Below are 7,943 nucleotides of genomic sequence, written 5' to 3'. Positions count from 1 at the left end.
AAGCAGTAGAAAAGATACGGATGTACCGGTCTAATATGAGCTTGGTTGCAAATATATTACTCTAGTCTTTTAGAATTTAGATGGTTGAACTATCCAATCTGACTTTTCCCTCTCTATAGAAAATCTTCAAGATGAAGCGCACAGAATACTTGAATTCAAAAAAAAAAAAAACAAAGTAAATTGGCTATAATACCAATACCAATAGAAGATCAGATGTTAAACCTCAAGCAGAATTTCAACCCTCTCCTTGTTATTCTGACTTCCCTGGTTTTGAAATTTCATCAGGAATTATCGTTTGCACTACTCTTAACGATACTGTGTTTTGAGGTAAAGAAGAGTGCCAAACGGCATGCATCACGATTACAATCCGCAAACAACCCAACTGTAATTTCGCTCCATTTAACCATCGGACGAGAATAAATACAAATGTTTTGGCAAAAATAAAAATGATGTGCATAGAAAAACTATGGAAAAAATAAAAAAAATAATGTTAATCTGATCTGTATATCCATACCATAATGTATAGGTATCCGAGAAGCCTGTAAAAGGAAAAATCTATGATACGGAAAGATATGATATGAAAAGAGTTTTGACCAATCAAAACCTACCCATAAATTTTGATAAATTACACCTGATTTGCTATTAGTTTATGATTCCAGTTTATTGGTTAATTATTTTTCGGATATCATATTGTTTCCATATCATAGTCAAACCCTCCAACTAAACATGGCTCATAGGTTGCCGGGATGGGGGCCACCTCGCAAAGCCAGAAGATGGTGCATGAATGCTTGAATGCCCTCCCAAAAGGTCACTAGTTGTTCTGCAATCCAGCAATGAATCACACTTAATGATCAAATCACCTATTAATTTATTGTTTTAACATAAGCAGCAATGAGCCAATAACCATTGTTTGATCCGATCGTTGTCTATTTTCGAATTTTATATCACGCATAAATCACAGAATCACAGGGCAATGGCGTTCTAGAAACCTGGTTTTGAAACCTTTTTGTTGTTGTTCTTTTTGCTTTCTTCTTTGAAACCTGGATTTGACCTGGTTTCTAAGTTTATGGTAGGCTAACTATACTATGTTGGATGCATGTTTTTACTAAATGGACGACCCCTAGTCCCCCATATGTACAGTGCACTGGATACGCAGCTGCTTACACAATGAGAGTAGCATATATATCCAAAGACCAAAGTCCCAAGTGATCTAACTCAAAGCTTGAGTTAGATTTAACTTTCGAGTTGCTGGGCCTAGCCCACAATAATGATCCATGGACACATTTGATGAGGCGAGTCTGATCTGTAGGCTTACTAGTCTTTTTCTTCAGTGACAATCACGGAACATGGGTTCCACTATGCTGTAACAATTGCTCATCTGCTTCTCACAGCTAATCTTTGACATTGAGAACATCTTTTACGTGGGATGTGGGCAGTGATATAAAAGGCGTGCCTCACGTGCATAGGCGAGGTGCATTTCAGGGTATGCGCCTCTCGCTTAGGTCCTAGGTGCATCCCTTTCAAAAGGCGCTTGCCTGGTGCGCTTGATGTGCCTTGCGCCTTAGCTCAAGCATGTGCCTTTTGAAAATTTGGCATTTTTTTGCTTTTTTTTGAACATAATGGCTGGGTTGGGGGGCTGGAGGCAAGTCCAAACAAGTCCACATTAGGTCTTAAATTCTTAGTTTTCACAAAAAAAAAATAATGATTTTATAGTTTAAATTGTTTTTTAATAATGTATTTTATTGGGATGAATGAATGAACCCCCAATTTGGTAATGTTGTTCATTCATTCATCCTAATAAAATGTATTATTAAAAAATAATTAAAACTATAAAATCATTATTTTTTATGTTAAAACTAAGAATTTAAGACCTAATGTAGACTTGTTTGCACTTGCCTCGAAGGGCGTTGCACAAAGGTGGCTCATAGAATCAGGAATGTAATATATTTTACATTACATAGTTATGTGAAGTACTGCAATTGAGTGAAAAAAGAGATTAGAGGTTTTATATGTTTGATTTTATTTTTAAATTCTCATTTGAATATGCTTTATATCTTATGTTTATGTATTTTAATTTTAAATAATAGGTTTTTAAATCATTATTTTAAAATTTAACTTTATATTTTTTAGTAATATTATGTTTAATATATATATATAATTTTTTGAATTTTATTTTATTTTTTTTATATTTTTACGCCTTGCTTCAAAAGAACATACACCTCGCCTTGCACCTTGCGCCTAATGCACAAATTGATCTTGCGCCTTTTTTGCGCGTTACGATTTTAAAACACGGACGTGGAAGGCATATCCCACTTCACTCTCAACTCCGTCTCTTGGGTTGGTAAGAGAGTCGAATTCTCTCAATCTCTTTTGGAGTTGGATCTTAAAAATGCACCTCTTTTTGTATTGGGGTGGGCGATTAAATGAACAACTCAGATATTGGGATTTGATAACACAACGGGCCTGTGGGTCCGAAATGCTGGATCCAGATCCACGTATCCAATGTTCTTATGCAGCGTGTAAAACGTAGGGTCTATTATTTGATGGGATGTAAAGAGTTTTGGGGTTTTACTTTCAAGGACAGGGGTGGGATGGGAGTCAAGGAGTCAACCTGAGGTGGGCACTTTGTCGATCGAGGTGAGTGTGGAGTAGTAGTCTTGTGGTCAAAGATAACGGAGCTATGATCGTCGATGAAAGGTCATGTGAGTGCTGTTGTCTATTGATGTTGAAGTGGATGACACAAAAACAAAAAATGTATTATATTTACCCCATTGACAATGGTGTTGAATTCTCTCTCTCACTCACAGAGAGCACGCATACGCATTGTGAGAGAGAAAGATAAGCAAATCCATTTTACAACAAGCAACGATGACATTGGGTTGTGGGCTTTGGGGGGCAATGGGCATCCATCCATCATCGCCTTTGAATGTATGGTTATCATTCCTAAGGTGGGTTGGGTTTGGGTCTGTCTAACCCGACTTTGGCCAAAAGTTTGATCAAACAGATGGCGTGCATTCCACCATTTTCGAGAGAGACTAATATATGAAATTTATAGCTCGACCCTTCAACCTTATATCTTGATTTATATTTTTTTCTAGGAAAGTTTTATTCAATAGAACAAAAAATGTCTAATTAAACGTGAAGCTGGAAATTTCTAGGCTTTTTCTCAGTCTAGTTTCAACTTTGGCTCCGTCTGAGCCAAATCAAAATAGAAAAAGGAAGAATGTTGGTGTGCTTGTTGCATCCTTTTCTCTGTCGATGGTACATGGGAAAGGCCTGTAATGTATATTATGTTGGTTGGATCCAACGTGATGTCAGAGGCCAGGCCACAACAACATTTAAGTTGGTAGCTCACCGGCTACCAACTTAGTTAAATTTTATAAAATATGTCTCGTATGTAACAAAAACACTGTTGGTGATGGAAACGTGTTGAGAGATAAAAGAGAAGAGGCCAGATTACGTATTGACTACTAGATGAACCAACGTTTGTTGCTCTTGCTTGGGTCGTCCTTCATCTCTTTCCACATTGAGGTATCTATCGTCTGCTTCTCTGTATCTCCTTTGTACAGTATGTACACAAGAGGTTAGCCAAATAAGTCCGGTTTGGGCTCTAATTTGGATGTATTGATTAAAAGGAATCCAGGATGAATATTGAAGGACATGCAAAAAGAGATGATGGTTAGAAAAATTACATTCACAGATGATATCTGGTGGTCCATCATCCGATCAATGATTCAGATTGAAATGACCTCATGAGAAAGGCCGACTGGCGGGATTCTGGGGTTCAGACAAAACAGAGTTATCAGATGGACATCCGAGAGAGAGAGAGAGAGATATGGAGTTTTGCTTTCGTCGATATTGTTGATTCTTGTATGTCATGTCTCTGTAATGGGGGGTGGAATACGTAAATGCAGTTTAATTGGCAAGGATAGTTTAATTCTTTCATTCTCAATTGTTTGGCTGAGGCTGAGTAATCGCTAAAAGTTAGATGTGGGGATTAAAAATATTTGAGCACAAAGCAACTAAGTCAAACACCCAGTTGTTGATAAATGACAACACAATCTTGAGTCCATAAAATAGGCCCCACTCAGGATTTTACCCATGAACCGGATCTAGTGACTAGTGATTAGAATCTACATTTGATATTTCTATTGGAATTTGGAAATGTAAAACGGGTAGGATCCGGAAAGCGGATTTAATACCCTTGGATCCAAATGTAGTGTAAAAACATTAGATGTGCAGCAGTTGTATAAAGTATAAACCGAAACATGGGGGGAGTAAGTTGACTGAAATCTAAACTCGAAAACTGATGAAGGGTGATTTGCCCCATCCCCAACCTATCGAGAAGGGGATACGTGGACATGACCTAATTAAGAGATGATAGCTCCGCCTGGCAAGTCTAATTCGCAACATTTGAGTTTAGGTATTCAGCTACTTCGGCCCAAAACTCACCTCAGCATCGAAGCACCTCGGTATCCAATCCAGTTCGAAATTAAAGAATCGAAGTATTAACTCGGGGCTAACAACCCGAATCGCCATGTAACCAACTCCAGAGGTCTCTCCAACAAATCCTAAATCTCTAGGGATCACGATGAACTAATAGACCCCGACTTTTCCGAGATCACGATAAGGACTCATCCCGACTCCGCCAGAGTTGGAAGTAAAATGATAAGCCTTATCTACGTGGTGTTCCTTTGGAAGCGGAACGGATCCTATCTCCACACCCCGGAGATCCCGGAGCTCTTTCGTGAGACCCACGGTTACTCTAGTATATAAAGATGGGAACCTCAAGGCAAATGTATGCGTGATTACTCTACTCCCTAGCTCTCAAGCATTCAGCTTGCATTGTGGTATGCTAACTTAAACATCGAAGCAACCTCGCCGAGTTAACCACCCCGGGTTCTCTGATCCATTGTCTTACAGATAGATTCAGCTCGCTGCTCGATTGGAAGCTAAATCACCCTCCAGCTAGGAATAGTCAAACCACACAACAATAAATACAAATTCCAATCTAGTCATTGTAAGAAACTCAAGGGCACAAGATGTTGAATTTCTTTGTGCCCAACCCAACACTGGGGGGTCCATACCCGATAAATGGATGGATGAAGGATCAGTTCCACCGCCCCCTACATTCCAAACTCCAAACCTTCTGATCTTCGAGACGGGTGTGATTTGTGAAGAATGGAACAACGACAAAGCAACAAGAGATTTTGACATGACATGGTTACCTGGCCTCCAAATCTACCCAAAAATTAAAAAAGGGTATTTGTCATTTGGCAAACAGTGTCAAACACAGCCCAAACTCTCCAAATTATGACATGAGCATTGTTAATTTTAAAATGATTCCAGCCCAAACTCCCCTAGTAAATAAAAATGATGGTCTCATCAACCACACCTAATTTCCCCAGTTATCCATGTATCTTCTTCTAAGTTCTCATCATAGATGTCCAACTTTTTATTTTTATTTTATTTTGTCGTTCACAGTTTAGACTTGTGTAAGTTAGAAATATAATTTTTTTCTTCTTAAAATCTCATTAGGAATCCAATAAACTAGACTCCCAATGGAGAATGTACACAATAGCGAATATGGGTAAGCATTCGGTTTATTCAGTTAAAAATCAAATTAAATAAATTAAAATTTTAAAACCCAAACTAAAAAAAGTAAAACCGAATTATAGATAAACCGAAAATTTTGATTATTTCAGTTAAAACCAAATTTTAATAATATATACTTTATTATATATTATTACATATAATATAAATTATATATTATGAAATCAAATTTTATTATGTTATATATTAATATATAAATATATAATATATTATATACTATATGTTACATATAATATATAATATATTATATATAATAATAGAAAGTTCAATTAATTTGATTAACCAAATTTCTAATTCTAAAAATTTAAACCAAAAACCGAAAAACTGCATCTAATGAACCGGTTTGATGAAATTTAGGGGCCAGCACTAGTATTAGTGTACTACCAACTTTCCAAAGCCGAACTGTCAACAACAAACCAATTTATATGAAGGATGGAACTTACCAGGGTGAGTTGAGAGGGATTTATTATTATTATTATTATTATTATTATTATTATTATTATTATTATTATTCCATTATTCCATTATTCCATTATTTCCATATCACTAGGACTATGGAATACTTTACTATGGTTGAACAACCCAACAAATCACACCCTATATTCTCTATTGATTATTTCGTCTAACTACTTTACCTAGATTAGATGAGCCATGGTGTTTATGGTTGAGTCACAGTTCTAAATATATACTAGATCGCTTCCCATCAATTAATTAGTCTAGGTTTAGGATAGGTACATGGAAATAAAGATGATGAATGAGATCGAGGTTCTCAATTTCAGAAATTTCAGCCATTATGTCGTGATGATTTTCTTTTTTGAATTTTACGTGAAAATTTGAATCTATTGTATTTTATACTTACACAAATATTTTTTTTATTTAATAATATCTTGAAAATCTGGGTGAAACAAATTAGGTAGTGCTGTTGTTGGGTTAAAGGTCAGGTTAGGGTTAGGGTTGAGCCTAAGCTCAGCCCTCAGGTAACCCTACCCAAATCCATACTTAAAATGTCTATGCCCACACGCACACACACGTATATGTATTTATGTATTTCCGTGCATAAACAATTATATAAATATAAAGGCTAAGAATGTCAGTTTCTTTTATGTATGGCACTCCTAAAACACAGCTCTGTCCTCCTATATAAATTAATGCTAAAAGCTAGTTAATCTTAACTGGTTAATTCTAAATAAACCTAAGAAGAACGACCATTTTTTTTTTCAAAATTGGGCCAACCTAAATCCAACCCAAACCATTGGATTGGGTTAGGGGTTAGTGTTGGGAGTTCAAAGCTCGGGTTAGATTAGGGTTGACAAGCCCAACCTAATTCGACAAATAGTGGCAATTATTAAGGAGGTGCCTGCAAGGAAATGGTTAATTTTGTGTTTGGCAGCTTGTGATGCCTGATGCCCATGGTCCTGGAAGATTATGTATCTCCTATACTCCATTAGGAATCTTTTACTATGATGTCCACATGGCAAAGCTACTTGAGCCATAGCTCACATATACAAGCATTCTTATAAATTATTAGTATATATATATGATTTACATACATATGCATGGCTCTTATACAGTTATTATTTAAAAAAGCATACACCATCAAATGGGCCGTATTATATTGTTAAAAAAAAGATTAGTTTTTACTTTGACAAAATGGGTTCAGATTTGGGCCGTGTCTACCCTGCCCTAGTCCATAGTCTCCAGACCAGATCCATTCGCAGCTCTAAAATAAATTGTCAAAATCTGGAAATTTTTAACATGTTATATCTGAAACAAAAATTTAAGGTAATTAAAACAATGGATGAAATAAAAACATAAAAATTAGTCTTTTTTTTCTCTATTAGCTAAACAATAAACAAGAATATTAGTATATTACCAACAAAAACAATAAACAAGAAGAATAGTTTGTTGTGTGCTTTGATTCTATCAACACGGTTGAAAAGTTTGGAGCAATGAATGAAACTGTAGAAGGACCGGAGGGGCGGGAAGGGGTATTTGACTTTGACAAAATATAACAGGGCATAAATGCTAGCCAGTAGCTACAGCTGTTTGTGCTGGGGGTGTGTTGGTTACGTGATTGTTGTGGTTATGATGCAAAGGAATGATTTTTCTATCGAAGAGAAGAAAAAAAAAAGAAAAGAAAAGATGCAAAGGAGTGGTTTGAACAGTGTATAAATGGCAAGCTTTGTTTTTTTTCTACGATAAAGAAAGAGTTAAGATGCCAAGTAGCTTTGTAGCCCTCTGAATGGTGTATATATATATAGACATACAAATAGTAGCATACCGCATTTCTTTTAGATCGGTTGAGTCTTGAGTGTTGGGTTTGGCTGTAT

This window comes from Nelumbo lutea, chromosome 5 (assembly GCF_056320005.1).
Source record: "Nelumbo lutea isolate HS-2025 chromosome 5, American lotus-T2T, whole genome shotgun sequence".
Classification (NCBI taxonomy): Eukaryota; Viridiplantae; Streptophyta; class Magnoliopsida; order Proteales; family Nelumbonaceae; genus Nelumbo; species Nelumbo lutea.
Note: the sequence above shows the minus strand (reverse complement) of the source record.